This window comes from Colobus angolensis, unplaced genomic scaffold (assembly GCF_000951035.1).
Source record: "Colobus angolensis palliatus isolate OR3802 unplaced genomic scaffold, Cang.pa_1.0 Scaffold545, whole genome shotgun sequence".
Taxonomy (NCBI): domain Eukaryota; kingdom Metazoa; phylum Chordata; class Mammalia; order Primates; family Cercopithecidae; genus Colobus; species Colobus angolensis.
Genome location: NW_012118988.1, coordinates 589,506 through 611,849, shown reverse-complemented (window position 1 = coordinate 611,849; position 22,344 = coordinate 589,506). Strand labels below are relative to the sequence as shown.

The window sequence follows — 22,344 nt, the reverse complement described above, 5'->3', positions numbered from 1 at the left end:
AAAAAAAAAAAAAAAGAACCCTGATAGGGTAGTATAGGACAAAGCTTTAAGAAGTAAGGGATGAGCAATGTGTCAGCTATTGATACTGGGAGGTGGAGGAGGCCAGGACCGAGGATGTGTCATTTTGATTTTATTTCATGGGCATGTGATAAAAGTAAATTACCTTTATATGTTTAAGTATACTAAATCTGTGCCTGGAATAGACATAATTTGGAGACCACAGGTGAATACTACAGTTTTTAATGAGCTACTTTCAACATTTCCAAAGTGGCTGAAGAATTTTAACTCCTAGTGATAGCAACATCTGGCCCAGCAATGTCAGGAATGGTATATCAACAGAGGAGAATGAGCCTTTGCAAAATTAAAGAAGTCTCATCTATTGTTTGTCTTTTATTCTAGCACACAGAGCAAGAGGTAATGCCCCAGCTGGGGAAGAAAAGGAAAAAAAAAAATCCTTACTAAAAGCTGTTGTCACTGTACAGACAGAATTAATGACCAACTGAACTAGGCTGCTTCTACTTGGCCAAAAGTAAATGCAAACCATATGAGTCAATTATTTTGTCTTCAAAACATGTGTGTATATGCACACACACGACAAACAAAGCACAAACCTCAAAAGACAAATACAACTTAGAAGACTGTAAATTAAAAATACAAATATTTGGTTAGTGTTTGGCAACTGCTGAAATATAATTGTTAAAGGAATGGGGAAAAGAAATTGTGTAGCCAAGAATACAAAGATACCATTATAAAAGAAATAGGATGAAATTAAGAACAGCAAACTCTGGACTGATTTTGAGGGAAAACATTCTTCTACTGACTGCTAAAATACTCTTTCCAAGTGGGAGCAAAAGCACAGAAACTACCCTGGATTATGTTGAAGGGAAAAATGAGATAATGTATGTGAGAGTGCTGTGGAAACTCCAGATTGTGCTACGCATGTGAGGAGTTGCTATGATTGTTGTTACTATCCCACCCAGAGCTGGGGAACAAAGGGTATTGGAGACAAGCCACAAGCCAGACCAGCATTCAACTAACACCCGAAACCTCTTGCTTTGCTCTGCTGTTACCCTAGCCAAAGTGAGTCACTGGTCATGTACCAATCACCACAAGATTCCATAAAATTATGGTATCATAAAAAAATTAGTTACTCAACCAGCAGTACTGGAAGGGGAGATAAGTTGACTTCCCAAGAAGGCTTTTGGCTGAGTTGTCCCAGTTGGGAATTGAATTCATGGTATGATTTATTTGCAGGGCTGGGACTGGATAAAACTCAGTCAAGTACTCCAATTTCTGATTTCTGTTAAGTTTGATGGTCTTACGCCACACTACCTCCACCCTGTCCCAATTACCAAGCAATCTGGAATAGCTGTATCTGAAAATGTCAATAAGAAGAGTTTCTTTTCTTTTTTTTCCCATGGCAATCAAGTACTCCATCCCATCCTCATAGGCCAGTGAATAAAATATCCTAAAAGAGCAGAGATACAAACCAGTGGGCATTTATAAGCACAACCCAGTTCCACATCCTTACCAAAGGACTGGAAGAATAGAATGAGAACTATAGAATGAGGCTTGTCTGTACAAAATGAAATGCTGCTGCCAAAATATTTCTTTACTTTTTTCTTAAATGCCCAAGAAAAGGGAGAAAGGTATAGGACTTTGTGAGATTGTGTAGGGAAGGTGAGACTGATAACAAGAAGCCTATGACCTCATATGTAAATGCACATTCTTTGAGACCATTTTTAGACTCTGACAATCTTAGAGTCAAAGGAAGGTTTAAAATTAATCTTCGTCCCAGTGGTCTTTTGCCCAGTAAAGAAATACCATCCAGCTCTACTTGAAGTCCTTTAGTAACAGGCACCTTAGTACTCATAAGACAGCACATTCCATCGTTTGTTTTTTTTTTTTTTTTTTTTTCTCCTCTTTGGCAACCAGTTAAAACTTCAAACTATCAGATAATTGAAAACATATAGTCATGGGATCCTAAAAGTATTATTCAGGACATCTTAACCCCATTCCCTGATGATCCAAGATGGAGAAACTAATGCTCAGAAAAGGGATAGAATTTTCCCAAAGTCACACAGTGTTCAATGGTAGAGCTAAAAGTAGAATTCAAGTCTACATATTCAGGGCCCAATGGCTTCTCTACTTCCCATATATGAAGAAAGGAGTTGGCCCAGCTTTAGGACCAATTACTCCGTGACTATACTACCAAGGCTCCAGCTTCTTTTTCCTAACTCCCATAGCCCAATAATGGCTCATTTTATCCTCAACAGAAACAATTCCACAGGGTGGGCTGGGTCATGGAGAGGTGAATCATAGAAGGGAAGAAGTGCTGCCCACTCGTTTTGGCTTATCCACAATGGTGACTAGCAATCTCCTGGAAGTAAGATGTCTCACTGTTTGATTCCACCATATATTACATGGAAATTCCTTTATTTTTGAGAATAGCATGATGTCTTTTGGTGGTGTTTGGAGGATATAATAACTGTTGTCATCCCAAGACAGGGATAATTAGTTTATGGTCACTCAGCAACCACTTGATGAGTACCTTCTATGCTAGGCATTCTATTAGAACTTAGTGGTAAGAGAGAAAAACAGAGGTGAATATATTCTCCAAATTTAAGAGATTGCAGTCTGGTGGGGAACACAGAAAATATAGACAGTAAACTCTAATCCAAGACAGAGTATAGCCATCCTCCTATCTATGTGCACAAAATAATAGTAGTCGTATTTTACATACTGATGGTGAAACTGACCCATATCTTTCCTATTAAGCTCCCAAGAAAAGAATACATGGGTGGAGCTAGTTTCTAGAAAGAAAGAGGTGAAAAGCAGCTTCTGCTTCAGTATGAAGCTTCAGCACTGAGGAATGGCTCCAAAAGATGACTCACTCTCTGCAGGAGGCATTTGAGGGGAGCAGGTCAAGAAGACATCTAAAGAAAGGAATTCTCTCAAAAAGGGAATAACTGGTATAAGTTAATTGGAGGATCCATTTTTCTTTTGACTGATTCTTTAGTGCCAGAGTTTGCATAATTGCCCAGCTATCTATCACCTTAAACCCTAAGAGCTGTGGAAAATGAAAAGCCCTACTGAACTTGGAGTAAGAAAAATGTGTCTTGCAGTTCTGGCACAGATGCTTACTAACTAAATGATCTCTAGCAAGTTTCATTTTCTCTAGACCTGTTTGGCCACCTGTATAATATATATATAAACAAATCTGCAATTCCCTCAGTTGGGGACAAGGAAGCTGTGGGATGATGGATTTGAAAGTATTTAGCACATAGTGGAAAAAATGATTTATATTCTTTAAGTTTTTTTTGTTTGTTTGTTTGTTTTTTTTTGAGATAGAGCCTCACTTTGTTGCCCAGGCTGGAGTGTAGTGGCATGATCATAGCTCACTGCAGCCTCAAACTCCTGGGCTCAGGAGATTCTCCTGCCTCAGCCTCCCAAGTAGCTGGGACTACAGGTGCCCAGTGTCCAGTGCCCAGCTAATTAAAAAAAAATTTATATAGACAAGGTCTTGCATGTTGCCCGGGCTGGTCTTGAACTCCTGGCCTCAAGCCTTCCTCTCTCTTATGCCTCCTAAAGTGCTGGAATTACAGGAATGAGCCACCCTGCCTGACCAGAAAAAATAATTTAAAAAATAATAAATTACAAAGAAATTTGTCACATTTACCCATTCTGTTCCTTTTGCAGTATTTCTCATCACTATGAAGACATACTCATACCTCAATTTATATACTTCAAAACCACAGAGTCATATTTGACTTGATACCATGCCAGATAAGAAATGATACAATAATGTGAGCTGTTTGATGTGGGAGCAGAAGATGCAGGGGGATCTGATTTCTGGTCTTCAGATCTCTGAAAAACTGTCATGGAAGAAAAAGAACAGACTGCTCTAGGTGGCCTCAGGGAGAATGTCTAGGATATCCAGGTACAAGCTTTAGGAAAACTAAGTTCAGCTTAGCAAAAGGAAGAACTTTTAACAGTCCAAGGCTTTCCCTGAAGAGAGTGGGCGCTCTCAGAAAGCAGTAAGGAACATCCCTCTAGAAGTGTTCAAGCAGAGACTGGCAAGGATATTTTAATGTGGAGCCCATTAGGGTAAAGGAAAATTACAATTCATGAAATTCTACTTGTCAGGCACTGTGCTAGATCCTTGACAGGAAATATCTCTTTTAATCCTCCCAATAACACCATGATGTGAGTACTATTATCCCTCTTTATCAGGTTAGAAAGCTGAGGCTTAAAGAATTTGACTACTTCTCATTGGGCTTACTACTGGCATGGTGAGTGGGAGGAACAACTATTTGTTGCATCTGTTTGGCAACACACACACACACACACACCACATACTTCTAAATGTTTTGTGGAAATGCTGATCCTAGTTGGGAATGTCAGGTACATAATATGCTTAGGATCACAAACAACAGATAAATAGCCGACTCAGGATTTGAAAATAGATGTGTCTAGCTCAGAAGGTCCATACCCTTTCTATTGCATTATCCACAGAAGTGAGATGGGAATGCACAACATCATAAGGTCTAAGCCGACCCAAAAAGATTCTGATTTTCTAATTTGTCCTTTTTCAATCCCATATAATTTATCAACTACAAAGTTCTGTAGATTCAACTTTTGTGATGGCTTGTTAAATTCGTCACCTCCTTTCTGTTCCCACAGCCACCACCTCAGTTCCAGGACTTTGTTCCCTCTCTGCCCCTAGTTTATCCATCTCTTGTGTTTTCCTGTTGCAATCTAGCTGACTAACCTTTTACCAGATTACTCTTCCTAAAGCAGAAGTTCTTTTTTTTTAAGCTCAGAAACTTTCAATGGCTTCCCATTGTCTGCCAGATCAAATCAAAACTCTAGCATCCACTGTCTTTTGCAGTTTACCACCAATCTGCCTTGGCAAGTTTAACTTCCATTTTCCCACTAATTGTACTCTAAAATCCAGCTCAGCTGGTGTTCTTTTCATATGCCCTGAGCTTCCCTGCCTTAAAGCAGTTGTTCCTGTTATTTTCTCTGTTTAAACTGTCTTCTCTATCTCCACCTGTTGAAATCTTATCTGTGTGCCACACTCTATCTTAAATAATAATAGTTAATATTTATTGAGTGTTTATTTTTGGCCAGCCACTGTGCTAAGTGTGTGCAAGTATTTTATATGGATTATCTCATCTAATCTTCACAACAGCCCAATGAGGTGGGTGCTATTATTATCCTCTTTAGCCTGAAGTTAACAGAAACTGACAAAGTGAGAAGTAAGTTTATTTGTCCATGGTAACACAAATTTATAAATGGTGAATATGGGATCTGAACTCAAATAGTCTAGCTCTGGAGCCCTGAAAGGCGTTACAATTTCAAAAAAAGCAATTAAAAAAAAAAAAAAAAACTTTTTCTGATTTTGTATGGTTCAACTTGATATGATCCTTACTCGGCAGCCTCTAAGCATTTTGATTTAACTTTTAAAATCTCTCGTGTTATATTAATATTTATCTGTGTTTTTATATCCAAGATGAGACTGTCAGGCCCCAGTGGGTACAGCCTAGGTCTCAGACAGACATCTCACTGTCTCACACATGGTGGCACAGACTAGGTGCTCAGTGAGTCTGCTGAGTTGAAGGTAAATTGGGGTGAAGGAAAGAACAGAGGAGTTATCTAGGGAAGATGTTCCAAACTTTCCTGCCCCAGCCACCCAGCATGATACTGGCCAACGCTGCCAACACCTGTCTAAGTCAGACCCTGAAGTCTGTTTTCCTAGCCTGGTCTCTGCCGGGTCCCTTCTTCTCCCCGAGTTCTTGCAGCTTGCTGGGTCTTGGCCAGCGTTTGGGGTGAGGCAGGATCAAAATAACACTGCCTGGGGCTCAGCTTCCAGGAATGAGATATGAAGTGAAACCAAGCTCGGCGGGTGAGGGGGTGGATTGAAAGCCCCCAGACAGAGCCAACATGCTCTTTACACAAGCCCTGACTTGCCCTCAAGCCACGCGGGCTAGCAGTTCTGCTTTCCTCAGGATGCTCCACAAGTCTGATTCACTGTCCCCGCCTTCACTAACACCCAGCCTCCTTCTCTTCTTTATCTACCAACCCTAGATGCTCAAGGTTGTTGGACACGTCCAGGCATGTTCCCAGTGGCAATGCAGGTCCAGTAAGAGCCTGCAGGAGCTGGCTCGCCAAGATCCTAGAGATATCAGACCACATCCCTGGCACCTCAGAAATCGCTCTCCGGACACAAATGGATGGACTGACAGCCAGCCACGGGGCGCCTTCCCAATTGTTCTGATTTTGCGGTACCCTAGCAGAATCATCCTGACCTGATTCTGTACTTCTGCACTTAGATGCCGCAGGTCCCAGCCGCCTTGCCACACCAGGGGGTGTTCCCACACTCACCCGGTAACGGAGGAGTAGATAGCTCTTGCTCCCAAATAGAATTCCCGTGCAAACCTCACCTCAGCGCAGAGCAAACATCTCATCCAGCCCCCGCCCGTCACCCCCCGCCCGCAGCCCCTGTCCCTCAGCCCCGCCCCTCAGTCTCCGCCCCTCAGCCCCCAGCCGGCATACACACTCACAGTATATGAAATTCCTTGTAATCAAAGTTCCGCTTGACTCATTTCACATCCATGTGTAGCAACAACATCCCAAACCCTCCTTTCATGGTAAGCTTACCTCTTCCGCCCCCCCGTGAAGTTCCTAGAGCAGCTATTGGACTGTTTGAGTGCCTAGGCGTGGCTACGAAAAAGAAACTGCCTTTGAGAGGCGTATGTGAGGCTGAAGAACAGTGACTGAGTCACTGGTATGGCAGGAGCTGCAAAGCTCCCGGGACTGAAACGGGGGCCAGAGAGTAGAGGGCCAGGGAGTTGGGTCCAGAGAAAGCATCAAGTTGTCTCTTTCACAGCTGAATGCAGCTCAGCTCATCAAAGTTTGTTCGTGACTTAGCAGGCTTGGAGTTTGACAGAGAAAATTATTGTTGGAAAAGCCAAGATTTTCAGACACATGGAGAAGCCACTTTCCAGGTCTGGGTCTGCCTCAAAAAAATACTCCTCCATTTAGAAGGGTAGGTAGGATTGTGACCGGAGGAAGAGAGCAGACATGAAGCAGAGAAAAGACCACTACAAATAAAGAAAAACTGGATTCGGCACTCAGCTTTGATCATCCACCTTCTCTGGGCCCCTGAGTGTCTGTACAGGGAGGGGGTTGAGCTACATAGTCTCTGAGGGCACTTCAAACAATAACAGTTTGGGAGTTTATTAATCTATGATCTCAGAGCCAGCAGTGGATAAATCCTGAAACGTTACTAGTCTCTGGCCTCGAAGAGCTTGCAGAGTTTGGAAGATAAAATAGACTGGACAGAGACAGAGAAGGGCACACAGTATAGAATTGAGGGCCAAACTATGAGGTGCAGACTGGAAGGGTTTCGGGGCGGGTAGGAAGAGAGAGTAAAAAAAGAGTTTGACAGGGAAAGCAAATGCTTTTCAATAGACTAGGAGGTTTTAAAATAGGTCAAAGAGGAAATAGCATAATGGGTAGAGGGAAAGGAAAGCTTGAGCCAAGGTATGGGGGAGAGGACCAAGAAATGTGCCATTATCAGTCTCTGAGGAGCCCCTCCTGTACTGGGCAGAAGCTATATGCCAGCTCAGTGTGGGGTCTCAGTAAAGCAGCTGAAAAGTCTTTGGTGGGAAAGGGCTGAATAAGCCCTAAGCTGAAGTAGAAAAAGTCCTAAATGAGCTTCATATCTGTCCCCTCACTAGAGTTGAGACCAGAATAGGCTACTGTGGGCTCAGGCCTAGTAGGAGGGAAAACTGCCAGAACTGGAATCTTAGGTCTGCCCCTTACTGGCTTTGTGACCTAAGGCAAGTTACTTAACCACTCTGTGGCTCAGGATTCTCTTCTGTAAAATAGGGAAAGTAACAATCCCTAACTCATAGAATTGTTTTAGGAATTATATGAGTTAATATACAAAATAGTGCTCATATGCGTAAGGAGCTTAGAACGATTTCTGGAACATAGTGGTATAGAAGTGTTTATTAAATATAAATAAATAAATAAATACATGAATGTACTTTAAGGCCCTCTGAAATCATCTGTGAGATTAAAATGAAAATAGATACCCTGGGTACCTCCTAATTCTGTTCTGTCCTTTCCTAGAAAATAGGACCTCTTCTTTTTCTCCATCCTTTCCTACCCAGAGAGGCTGAGTTATAGATAGTTCTGAAACTTTAGTGTAAAGAACCCTAGCTTGGAATGTAGATGTCTTGACAAAACTAAGTGTAACATCATGTAAATCTCTTCCTCTCTCTTAGTCTTCCTTTCTGCATCTGTACCTTGAAGAGACTGTTGGACTAGATGACCTTGAAACTCTAGAGCAGTGCTTCTCTCACATTAATGTGCATACAAACCACCTAAGGATCTTGTTAAAATACAGATTCTGAGTTAGCAGCTCTGGTGTGGAGCTAAGACTCTGATTTTCTAACTGCTTCCAGGTGATATTGATGGTGCTGGACCACAGACCATAGTTTCAGTAGCAAAGGTCTAGATGGTGGACAAGAATAACATTTACTGAGCATCTATAAATCATTCATGTGTGTCCCTTTATACCTTACAACCATCCTATGAGGTTGAGGTTACTATCCTCATTTTGTAGATGAAGAGGTTCCTTGTATTCTGTGATTCTGCCTGGAAATACAGGAGGAAACTTGAGACAGAGGTACCAGGGATATGTCAGAGTTCACAAGCTATTGTGGAAAGTGATTGTAAGCAGCAAATATGAAACTACTGTCCTCCACCATAACTTATCCAATAATACTATAACAGTTAGCTGGCCTTCACTAAGCACGTGTCAGGGACTGTTCAAATTTTTTTCATGAATTAATTCATTTTATCTTCACAATCTATGAAGCCACAATCATTAGAATCATCCTCCCCTCTCCTTTTGCTCACACCTCACGTTCAACCCATCAGCACATCCTATCAGCTCTGCCTCCTGCCTCAGAGATAAACTCTGAATTTCACCAACTTCTTAGTACTTTCACTGCAACCACTCTGGTGCAAGCCACGATTGCTTTTCACCTGAATTATTGCCATATCCTTCAATAGCTCTCCTTGCTCTTGTCCTTACCCCACTCCAGTCAATTCTCAGCATAGCAGTCAGAGTGATCCTTTTAAAAGTACATCAGTCTAAGTCTGTCCATGCAATTCTACTGGTTAACTTCTTATTCAGAGGAAAATCCAAAATTCTTAACTATGGTCTATAATAGTCTACAACCTATCCCATGCCATCTCACCCTCACTAACCTGCCTCTCTATCTCTGATCTCATCTCTTACCATTCCTCTTGACCACCATACCCAAGCCAAACTGGCCACCTTGATATTTCTTCCAACACTCAAAGCATGCTGAAGACTCTGGTCTTTGCACTTGCTGCTCCTTCAGCTTAGCCAATTCTTCCCCCAGTTATCAGCATAGCTCCTTTTCTCAATTCCTCCATATCCCTGCTTAAATGTCACCTTATCAGAGGACTTTCTTAAATACCCTATCTAGTACAAGCCAATGGAACTGCCTAGGCCTTTTGAAATCCACTGCGTAAGTGAGCTTTTTCTCAGCATAGCCCCAGGACCTGAGATGCAGTGTGGTGGTGAGTAGGGTTAAGGCTCTCAACTCTGCTCTCTATGGGGGAGTCACTCTAGCTCCATGTGCTTGTGCAGCAGAACTAAACTTGGATCAGCTCATTTCATGGGGACTTTCCACAGCCCCTCTTTTTATGATAAACAGGAGTCACTTCATGAACCCAAACTGAGTACTATCAGTACTGAGTTTCTCTGCCTACACTCCACTGCTAGAACCAGCCTAACCAGATAGCAGGATAAGCAGGACCAGCCTCCACTCTGCTCGTCTCTGGGGCCAGACAGATTCCAGGGCTCAGTGAGATTCAGGATTCTCTGATGCCACCCCTCAACTCTCTCTCAGAGGTTATTTAGGATCACTCAGGGGAATACTGGCCTTGGCTGTGTCTCAGAGAATCCTGAGTAGCCTCTAATTCTAGTGTCCAAGAAAGGAAGGCCAACCTTTCATGAAGGAGCTTCATGGTTATCCAGGCAGAGTGGGGCCCTTATAGCTCCTCTCAAGACTGGGACCAGGGGACATAAAAAGAGGCTGAAAGACTAAGGGGATGGTGAGGCCTGTGGGGCAACCCCTATAAACTCAAACATTGCTAAGGATGTCCCTGAACACAATATCAGCTTCTTGTTCTCTTTAGTCAGCCTGTGAGATGTGTGTAGATAAACTTGGCCATAAAAGTCTGATGCAGTGGTGTATACAGGCTTAGGTCTTCTGAATTAGAAAGCTGGGGTATAAGAGTTACTTCTAGCCATGGGAATTTCCAAACTTCAGTTAGATTCTACCACAGTCCAATAGTGTTATCTCTCATTTTAAATAATCTTCTATTCCACTTGCTCAATATGGCTTTTAAAAGTAACTCTTCTTTTTTTTTTTTTTTTTTTTAATTTTTATTATTATACTTTAAGTTCTAGGGTACATGTGCATAACGTGCAGGTTTGTTACATATGTATACTTGTGCCATGTTGGTGTGCTGCACCCATTAACTCGTCAGCACCCATCAATTCGTCATTTATATCAGGTATAACTCCCAATGCAATCCCTCTCCCCTACCCCCTCCCCATGATAGGCCCCGATGTGTGATGTTCCCCTTCCCGAGTCCAAGTGATGTCATTGTTCAGTTCCCACCTGTGAGTGAGAACATGCGGTGTTTGGTTTTCTGTTCTTGTGATAGTTTGCTAAGAATGATGGTTTCCAGCTGCATCCATGTCCCTACAAAGGACGCAAACTCATCCTTTTTTATGGCTGCATAATATTTCATGGTGTATATGTGCCACATTTTCTTAATCCAGTCTGTCACAGATGGACATTTGGGTTGATTCCAAGACTTTGCTATTGTGAATAGTGCCGCAATAAACATACGTGTGCATGTGTCTTTATAGCAGCATGATTTATAATCCTTTGGGTATATACCCAGTAGTGGGATGGCTGGGTCATATGGTACATCTAGATCTAGATCCTTGAGGAATCGCCATACTGTTTTCCATAATGGTTGAACTAGTTTACAATCCCACCAACAGTGTAAAAGTGTTCCTATTTCTCCACATCCTCTCCAACACCTGTTGTTTCCTGACTTTCTAATGATTGCCATTCTAACTGGTGTGAGATGGTATCTCATTGTGGTTTTGATTTGCATTTCTCTGATGGCCAGTGATGATGAGCATTTTTTCATGTGTCTGTTGGCTGTATGAATGTCTTCTTTTGAGAAATGTCTGTTCATATCCTTTGCCCACTTTTTGATGGGGTTGTTTGTTTTTTTCTTGTATATTTGTTTGAGTTCTTTGTAGATTCTGGATATTAGCCCTTTGTCAGATGAGTAGATTGCAAAAATCTTCTCCCATTCTATAGGTTGCCTGTTCACTCTGATGGTAGTTTCTTTTGCTGTGCAGAAGCTCTTTAGTTTAGTCATATCCCATTTGTCAATTTTGGCTTTTGCTGCCGTTGCTTTTGGTATTTTAGACATGAAGTCCTTGCCCATGCCTATGTCCTGAATGGTACCACCTAGGTTTTCTTCTAGGGTTTTTATGGTATTAGGTCTAACATTTCCATTCACAATTGCTTCAGAGAGAATAAAATACCTAGGAATCCAACTTACAAGGGATGTAAAGGACCTCTTCAAGGAGAACTACAAACCACTGCTCAGTGAAATAAAAGAGGACAATAACAAATGGAAGAACATACCATGCTCATGGAGAGGAAGAATCAATATCGTGAAAATGGCCATACTGCCCAAAGTTATTTATTGATTCAATGCCATCCCCATCAAGCTACCAATGAGTTTCTTCACAGAACTGGAAAAAACGGCTTTAAAGTTCATATGGAACCAAAAAAGAGCCCGCATTGCCAAGACAATCCTAAGTCAAAAGAACAAAGCTGGAGGCATCACGCTACCTGACTTCAAACTATACTACAAGGCTACAGTAACCAAAACAGCATGGTACTGGTACCAAAACAGAGATATAGAACAATGGAACAGAACAGAGTCCTCAGAAATAATACCACACATCTGCAGCCATCTGATCTTTGACAAACCTGAGAGAAACAAGAAATGGGGAAAGGACTCCCTATTTAATAAATGGTGCTGGGAAAATTGGCTAGCCATAAGTAGAAAGCTGAAACTGGATCCTTTCCTTACTTCTTATACGGAAATTAATTCAAGATGGATTAGAGACTTAAATGTCAAAACTCACTCTTCTTAAGTCAAGTGCTCAACACAGCTCCCAAACTCTTAGCAGATGACTTCATCTCCAGTTTCACTGAGAATGTAAAAGGGCACCAAACTTGAAGTCTAAACAACTTCTGACCTCTCCACATTCCAGTTCATCCTGTTTCTTACCTCAGAGTTTCCTCCTGTCCCTCCTGTCTCCATCTGTGTTTACTCCTGTCTATTCCATTTTGCTTTATTTGTATCTTAATCGTCTTTCTTCCTCTGGCTCTTTTTCCTAAATTGTCTTTGCATTCTGAACTAAGATTTATTCCTTTTATATCCTCACATCCACCTCTTCATTTCCAAACTCACTGCATTTTGCTCTTCTCAAGGTCACCCGTGAATTCTATGCTATCAAACCCAAGGATTCTTCTGTTTTCTTATTTGAATTATCTAAAACATCCAACATTGTCTGGATTGTTTTCTTTCTGACTCTCTTTCCTTGACTTTCATGGAACTAATGTCTTCTAGTTTCACTTATTTCTCTACAGCATTTTCTGGATTCTCATTCTCTACTTGCCCCTCAAGTGTCGGGATTTTACAGAGTTCCTCTCATCCTCCATTGGCCCTCTGGCCTGATTCAAATTCTCTCACTGGAGTGTGAACCTATGTGGCAGGGACCTTATATACCATTTCACAAATTTCCACATGCAAAACAGTACCTAAAGTATTTTAAGTGCTCAATACATTTTTACATATTTTATATATGAATATATCTGTTGAATAAATAAATGGGTGGGCCCAAGGAGAGAAATGTTCACAGTTGAATGTATCCTTCTATAATGAGCTCCCAGGTCTCAGGTGTGCCACAATAAAAATAAGATGGCTAAAAAATAATTGAAGCCCACACCCAGAATAATAATAATAGCCAACACTTCATCATTGCTTGATCAACTCTGTATGTCAGGCCCTATGCCAAATGTTCTATATGCAATAGCTCATTTAATCATCACAATAATCCTATGAGGCAAAACCCATGACATCACTCTTATTTTATATATGACAAAATTGAGGCACAGAAATGATGGGTAACTTATCTATGCCATCTATCAGTGCCACAACCAATATGGCAATTGACCCAGGATTCTCAAGTATTGGTGATGCCTAAATTATTCACTGACACACTCAAATGTACAACCCTTTCTTTCCCTTCCAATCAGAGGCTCCTCCCATCCTCTCTGGAGAGCTATTCTAAACCTCTACCTTTAGAGGTAAAGGTTAAATTCCTACTCTAGCACTGAATTCTTAGCCCAGAAACATTGACTCTTTTCTTCTTCATCAGTATAACAGATTCCATTAAGCATTTAGTGCCTATAACTTCTTCCCTAATTTGTATGAGATTCTCTCTGTCTTCACTCATCTTGGCCTTTCCTCTTAAAGAAGAAGAGAGAATACCTCCCTTGATCTCTATGAATCTTTCTCCATCAATTACTCCTACTCTCTATGGCATCATTATTTACCTGCCTTCTTGTGCCCACCCCTTTTACCTATAAACATATTTGAATTCCTCCTACTACAAAATAAAATCAACCCTTCTACCACATTTCCTCTTACTCAAATAACAGCCTCATCTCGTTCTCTTTCTTAACTAAATTTCTGGCTAGAGTTGTCTCTGATAACTGTTTCCATGTCTTCACTTTCCATTAGCTCCCCAACCTACTATAATCTGGCTTCTAGCCCCATTTGTTCTCCCTGAAGCTACAGGGGACCACTTTATTGCCAAATTTTAGGAAACATTTTCGCTCATCTTCTTACTTGATTTATCCACAGCTTTTTCCAGTATTAGTCATTCTTTTCTTTGGAAAACACTGCTTCTAATGTTGAAAAAAAAAAAACCCTGCCTCCTGGTTTCCTTCTGTTTTCTTTTTCTTTTTTATTTATATTTTTTAAATTAATATTTTCCATAAGTTAATGGGGTACAGGTGATATTTGGTTACATGAGTAATTTCCTTATCATTACTTCTTGTTATTGTGTGTTCTCACCTTACTCAAACCACTTCAAATGTAATTCTGACTCAGACAAGTAGCCAGACCTCCGTGCTTACTCTATACCTTAGCAGGCCTATGCTCAAAAGCTCAGCACACACTGACCAGAAGGCTCTGCAATACTGACTATTCTACACATGTATTTATTAATAATATTGCTTTAAAGAAATGTGGGGCAAAATCCTTTAAAGTCCCATACACACATACCTCATTCAATCTTTATAATCACAGGAAAGTGGAATTACTATTATTACAGCAATTTACTAATTGGAAAGGGCAGAATTGCTATCTGTTGGATGTGCACTGTATACAGGCACGATATTGGGTAATTTATGTAAGTTATTTCACTAACCCTTCTAGAGCAGTTCCACAATTAGCTCCATTTTTAAATGCGAAACAAGTAAACATATAAAACATTAATTGGGAATGACAGCAGCAGCATCGTTGGATAGAACTTTTCAGCACTCATCCTCTTGCAGAAACATCAATTTGAAAAACAATCCATAGCCTGGGCAACAAAGCAAGACCCAAATCTCTACCAAAAAAAAAAAAAAAAGTAATTAGCCTGTTGTGGTGATACAAGCCTGTAGTCTCAGCTACTTGAAAGGCTGAGGTGGGAGGATTGCTTGAGCCCAGAAGTTTGAAACTGCAGTGAGCTATAGATGATTCCACTGCATTCCAACCTGGGTGATCAGAGCAAGACTCTGTCTTAAAAACCAAAACAAACAAGCAAAAACAACAATGACAATAACAAAAAATAAAACTATCCATAATCAAAAATATGTTCACAAGAGTGACAGAATCCAGGTGAGCAATTATAGCACCTGGACATAGCACAGAAATAAGAAAAGACACATCAAAGAGGGAAGGTAAGAAAGTTCTACGTTATTCATATTACTCCTTCCCCAAGTCTCGGCAAAAACCATGACATCACTGCCATTTTATAGATGAGAAAATTGAGGCACATAAATGATAGGTAACTTATCTTTGATAATATATCTGGCCTAGTTACCAGGCCCATCACAGCTATAGGCCAGTCCCTATATATTCAGATTCCAGGCCCATCCCAGACTCTGGAGAAGCCCGAGCACTAAGCTAGTCCCCACAGCATTAGACTCCATGCTGGCATCCACAGACCCAGCCTCCAGGCCTCCTGGAGTGTCAGAACAGAACTCACAGACCCCAGCTCCAGTTTGGCTTACATGGCACCAGGAATGAGGCCAGCATGCACACACCAAGGTGCTATGCTAGTCCTTATGGCCCCACACTCCAGTGGACCCCGAGACCAGACATGCTTCAGTAGGCCCCAGTACCAGGTCAGCCTATGGCCTTAGGCTGAATAACTACCCCCCACAGCTCCAGGATACAGGCTTAGCCCACAGACTCATCCTTCAGACCCAGACCCATACTAGGCCTGCTCCCACAGATCCAGCATCCAGGTCAGCCCCTATAGACCTAACCTCCAGGCCACCACCTGCAGACTTAGAATCTAGTATGCCACCTGCAGACCCAGGATCCAGGCCTGCTACAATGAACCCAGGATCCAGGCCCTTTGCGGTGGATGAATGATATCAGGAAAGCAATACTTGAACAAAATGAGACATTTGACAAAGAGATAGAAAGCATAAAAAGGAACCAAATAGAAATTCTGGAGCACAATGACTGAACTAAAAATTTCTAGAGAAAGCTGGAAATAACAGGCTCAATAACACAGAAAAATAAAGCAGTGACCACAAGACAGATTATTTGAAATTGCCCACTCAAAACAACAGTAACAAAAAGAAAAGAGAAAGGTGATGAAAGCATGTGGGACTTATGGGATATCATCAAGAAAACCAGTATACAGTTAGCCCTCCATATGTGTAAGTTCAGCATCCAGATAATCAACTAACCACAGATCAAAAATATTTTAAAAACCGAATAACAATAAAACAATACAAATATTAAAATACAGTATAACAACTATTTACATAGAATTTACATTATATATTATGCTTACATCTAGAGATGATTTAAAGTACATGAATAGATATGTGAAGGTTATATGCAAATAGTACACCATTTTATATAAGATGTACATTCTAAGACTCATGGTAACTACATAAAAAAACAATATTAGATACACAGATGATAAAAAGAAAAGAATCAAAACATGCTGGTAAAAGTCATCAAATCACAAAGAAAGACAGCAAGAGAGGAAGAGATGAAAAAAGGAACTACAAAAGAGACAGAAAACACAATGGAAGTAGTAAGTTCTTAGTATCAACAAATTATGTAAAATGAAAATAGATCCAATTTTCTAATAAAAAGGAATAAAGTGACTAAATAGAAAAACAAGATCCAACTTATGTTTTCTATAAGAGTCTCACTTTAGCTTGAAGGATGCAGATAGGCTGAAAGTGAAGGTATGGAAGAAGATACCTCAAACAATGGGTAATCAAAAAAAGGGCAGGGATATGTCTACTAATACCAAACAAAATATAGATTTTTAAGTCAAAACTGTGACAAAAGAAAAAAAGCATTATATAATGACAAAGGGGTCAATTCATCAAGAAGGCATAGCAATTGTAAATATATATGCAACCAGCAAGACAGCAACTAAATATATAAAGCAAATATTAACAGAGCTGAAGGAAGATACAGACAGAAATGCAAAAATAGTAGGGAACTTCAAAACCATATGTTCAACAATGGATAGATCATGTGGACAGAAAATCAATAAGAACACAGTGGATTTGAACAACTGGCTCAATACACATGTACAGAATATTTCATCCAACAGCAGCAGAATACACATTCTATTCAGCACGCACAGAACACTCTCCAGAACAGACCGTATGTCTGGCCACAAACAATTCTTAATGGAACACTTAAGAAGATGAAATCATATCAAGTATTTTTTTCTGATCACAATGGAAGAAGACTAAACATCAACAAGAGGAAAATGAGAAAATTCACTAATAAGTCGAAATTAAACAACTGACTTCTGAACAAGCAGTAGGTCCAAAACAGGAAAATTAAAGAAAAGTCTTAAGCAAAATGAAAATGGAAACAAAACATAGCAAAACATTTATGCAGCAGACAAGTAATTTTAAGAGGGGCATGTATAGCAATGTAAGCCAACAATAGCAAATAAGAAAGATCTCAAATAATCAACCTAACCTGAGATTTCAAGGAACTAGAGAAAGAAGAAAAAATGAAGCTTAACTTCAGCAGAAAAAATAAAATAACACGGAACACAGCAGAAACAAATAAAATAGATACAAGGAAAAGCAATAGAAAATATTAATGTAACTAACAGTTGCTTTTTTGGAAAAGATAAACTAAATTGACAAACCTATAACTAGATTGAGATAAGAGAGAACAAACAAGTAAAATTATAAATTAAAGATACGACATTAAAACTAACACCATGGAAATAAAAATGACCATAAAAGATTACTATGAACAACTATATGCCAACAAACTGGATAAACTTGAAAAAATGGTTAAATTCCTACAAACATACAGTCTATCAAGACTAAACCATTGAGAAATACAAAATCTGAACAAATCAAAATGGATAAAAATATTGAATTGGTAATCCGAAACCTCCCAAGAATGAAAAGCTCAGAACTTGATAGCTTCACTGGTTAACTCCATCAAACATTTAAAGAATTAAGGTCAATCCTTCTCAAATTCTTCCAAAAAATAAAATAGGAGAGGAGACAAGCAAACTCATTTTACAAAGTTGGCATCAACCTCATTCCAAAGCCAGACAAACACTCATATATATAAACCAAATATTATTATAGCTAAAGAGAGAAATAACAATAATGCAATAAAAACTAAAACTGCAACACTCCACTTTCAGCACTGGACAGTTCTTCCAGACAGAATATCAAAAAACAAACATAGGACTTAATCTTAACTATCGACCAAATGTACCTAAGAGATATTTACAGATCATTTCATCAAACACCTGCAGAGCATCTTTTTTTCCCCTTAGCACATGTATCATTCTCAAATATAGACCATCTGTTAGGTCACAAAACAAGTCTTAAAATATACAAAAACATTGAAAAAATATTAAACATCTTCTCTGACCACAATGGAAAAAAAAAAACAGAATTTGTAACAAGATAGATTTTGGAAATGATATTAATAAGTGAGAATTAAGTTCCTGAATGACCAATGTGTCAATGAAGAAATTAAGAAGAAAATTGAGTAATCTCTTTATTATTATTATTATTATTATTATACTTTAAGTTCTAGGGTACATGTACATAATGTGCAGGTTTGTTACATATGTATACTTGTGCCATGTTGGTGTGCTGCACACAGCAACTCGTCAGCTCACATCAACTCACCATTTACATCAGGTATAACTCCCAATGCAATCCCTCCCACCTCCCCCTCCCCATGATAGGCCCCAGTGTGTGATGTTCCCCTTCCCAAGTCCAAGTGATCTCATTGTTCAGTTCCCACCTATGAGTGAGAACATGTGGTGTTTGGTTTTCTGTTCTTGTGATAGTTTGCTGACAATGATGGTTTCCAGCTGCATCCATGTCCCTACAAAGGACACAAACTCATCCTTTTTTATGGCTGTATAGTATTCTATGGTGTATATGTGCCACATTTTCTTAATCCAGTCTGTCACTGATGGACACTTGGGTTGATTCCAAGTCTTTGCTATTGTGAATAGTGCCGCAATAAACATACGTGTGCATGTGTCTTTATAGCAGCATGATTTATAATCCTTTGAGTATATACCCAGTGGAAACATGACATACCTGTGGAATACAACAAATTCAGTAATAAGATGGAAATTTATGACTATAAATGCCTACACTAAAAAAGAAGGAAAATTTCAAATACATAAACTTAAAGATGCATCTTTTAAAAAAAAATAGCAAAAGCACATCAAGCCAAAAATTAGTAGAAGAAAATAAGTACTAAAAATCAGAGAATAAATAAATGAAATTGGACTGAAGAAGACAATTTTTAAAAAATCAATGAAATAAGAAGTTTTTCTTAAAAAAAAATTAAGCAAAATTGACAAACTTTAGCCAGACTAAATAAAAAGAAAGAGAGAGAGCAGTTCCAGGTAAATAAAATTAGAGATGAAAAAGGAGACATCACAACTGACACCACAGAAATTCAAAGGATTACTAGTGGTTTTCTGAGCAACTATATGCCAATAAATTAGAAAATCTGGACAAATTATTAGACATATGCCACCTATCAAGATTGAACCATGAAGAAATCCAAAATCTGGACAGATGAATAATAAGTAACAAGATTGAAGCTGTAATAAAAAGTCTTCTCTCAAGGAAATAATGCAAAACCTAGTGAACTTATTCTGAAAACTAGAAGAGGTAAGAATGCTTCCACACTTATTCTATGAGGCCAGTATTAGCCTGATACCAAAAACAGACAAAGACATATCAAAAAAAGAAAACCACAGGCCACTATCATTGATGCACATTAATGCAAAAACCCTCAACAAAATATTTACAAACTGAATTCAGTAGCACATTACAAAGTTATTTCATCATGACTAAATGGGATTTATCCCTGGAATGCAATAATAGCTCAACATATGCAAATCAATGTAATATATTTATCAACAGAATGAAAGGCAAAAAACAGTATCATTCCAATTGATGGTGAAAAAACATTTGATAAAATTCAACATAACTTCTTGATAAAAATCCTCACAAAAAAAAATTGGAGATAAAAGTAATACACCTATACATAATAAAACACAAATAGGAAAGACCAACAGCTAGTATCATACTGAATGGGAAAAAAATGAAAGCCTTTTCTCTAAGACCTAGAACACAAAATGGATGTCCACTGTAACCACTGCTATTTAACATAGTACTGGAAGTCCAAGCTAGAGCAATCAAACAAGAGTAAGATATGAATGGCATCCAAATTGAAAAGTAATAAGTCAAATTATCTTTTTTTGGAGATGATGTGATATTATATTTGGAAAAACATACAGATGTCAAAAGAAAACTATTAGAACTGATAAACAAATTCAGCAAAGTTACATGATACAAAATCAACATATAGAAATCAAGAGCATGTTTATATGCCAACAGTGAACAATGTAGAAAAGCAATTAAAAAGTCATCTCATTTCCAATAGTTATTAATAAAAATTACCTAGAAAACAACTTAACCAATGTAGTAAAATATATTAGCAATGAAAATTATAAAACACTGATAAAAGAAATTGAAGAGGACCTACAAATGGAAAGATATCCATGTTCATAAATTAGAATAATCAATATTGTTAAAATGTCCATACTACCCAAGGCAATCTACAGATTTAACCCAACCCCTATCAAAATATCAAGAACATTCTTCACAGAAATAGAAAAAACAACCCTAAAATTTATGTGAATCCATAAAGGATGCACTATATCCAAATATATCACAAGCATAAAGAACAAAACTGGAGAAATCAAATTACCTGATCAAGTTATACTACAGAGCAATAGTAACCAAAAAAGCATGGTACTGGAATAAAAATAGACACATAGACCAATGAAACAGAATAGAAAAACTCAGAAATAAATCTATACACCTTTAAGAGCATACATTAGAATAAAGACAATCTCTTCAACAAATGGTCCTGGGAAAACTGGATATCCATATGCAGAAGAATGAAACTAGACTCCTATCTCTAGCCATATCCAAATCAAAATGAATGAAAGACTTAAAGCTAAGACCCCAAACTATGAACCTATTAAAAAAATTTTGGTAAACTCTCCAGGATATTGGAGTGGACAGAGACCTCTTGAGCAATATCCCACAGGCACAGGCAACAAAAGAAAAAATAGACAAATGAGATCATATCAACTTAAGAAGCTTCTGCACAGCAAAAGAAACAATCAACAAAGTGAAGAGACAACCCACAGAATGAGAGAAAAATATTTGCAAACTACTCATTTAACAAGGGATCAACAACCAGAATATATAAGGAGCTCAAACAGCGGTATAAGAAAAAAATGTAATAATATTATTTTAAAATGGGCAAGAGATCTGAATAGACATTACTCAAAAAAGGCATACAAATGGCAAAGAGGTATCTGAAAAGGTGCTCAACATCACTGATCATCAGGGAAATGCAAATCAAAAGTACAGTGAGATATCATTTCACCCAAATGCCAGATGTGGTGGCTCACGCCAGTAATCCCAGCACTTTGGGAGGCTGAGGTAGGTGGATCATCTGAGGTCAGGAGTTCAAGATCAGCCTGGACAATATGGTGAAACTCCATCTCTACTAAAAATACAAAACTTAGCTGGGCATGATGGTGGGCGCCTATAATCCCAGCTACTTGGAGGCCGAGGGAGGAGAATTGCTTGAACCCGGGAGGCAGAGGTTGCAGTGAGCTGAGTTTATGCCATTGCACTCAGTCTGGGTGACAAGACCAAAACTCCATCCCCACAAAAAAATGCTTTTATCCAAAAGACAAACAATAACATATGGTGTCAAGAATGTGAGGAAAAGAAAGCCCTCATACACTGCTTGTGGGCATATACATTAGTAAAACTGGTATGGAGAATAGTTTGAAGGTCCCATAAAAAATTAAAATAGAGCTACCATATGATCCATCTATCCAATACCTACGTAAACACCCTAAAGAAAGGAAATCAGCATATTGAAGACTTATCTTCAGTCCCATGTTTATTGCAGCACTATTCGCAAAGATAAATTGATAAAGTCAATGAGGTACATTTACAAAATGGAGTACTATTCGGCCACAACGAATAATGAGATACTGTCATTTGCAACAATATGGATGGAACTGTAGGGCATTATGTTAAGTGAAACAAGGCAGGCAGGCACAGAAAGACAAACATCACATTTTCTCAGTTATCTGTGGGTGCTACAAAACAAAACAATTGAATTCATGGATTTAGAGTAGAAGAATGGTTGACCAGAAGCTGGCTGGAGTATTTAGGGTTGGGGAAGAGGAGATGATTAATGGGTATCAAAAAAAGTTATAAAGAATAAATAAGACCCAGTATTTGCTAGAATACAGGGTGG

The 22,344-nt window shown here is 39.0% G+C and overlaps 1 protein-coding gene across 2 annotated transcripts in view; it reads right to left on the bottom strand.

Annotated features, from left to right (window-relative positions):
• EDA2R (ectodysplasin A2 receptor) overlaps positions 1-6,664 on the bottom strand; it is a 41,991-nt gene extending 35,327 nt beyond the window's left edge. The window contains exon 1 of one of the 2 annotated variants that reach the window (XM_011961285.1): positions 6,567-6,664. The gene's annotated coding sequence lies outside the window, so the exon portion shown is untranslated. Of the gene's footprint in view, positions 1-6,387; positions 6,429-6,566 lie in introns of those variants that run through there. The other variant, XM_011961284.1, reaches the window with a different exon arrangement.
• Positions 6,665-22,344: the final 15,680 nt, after the last annotated feature.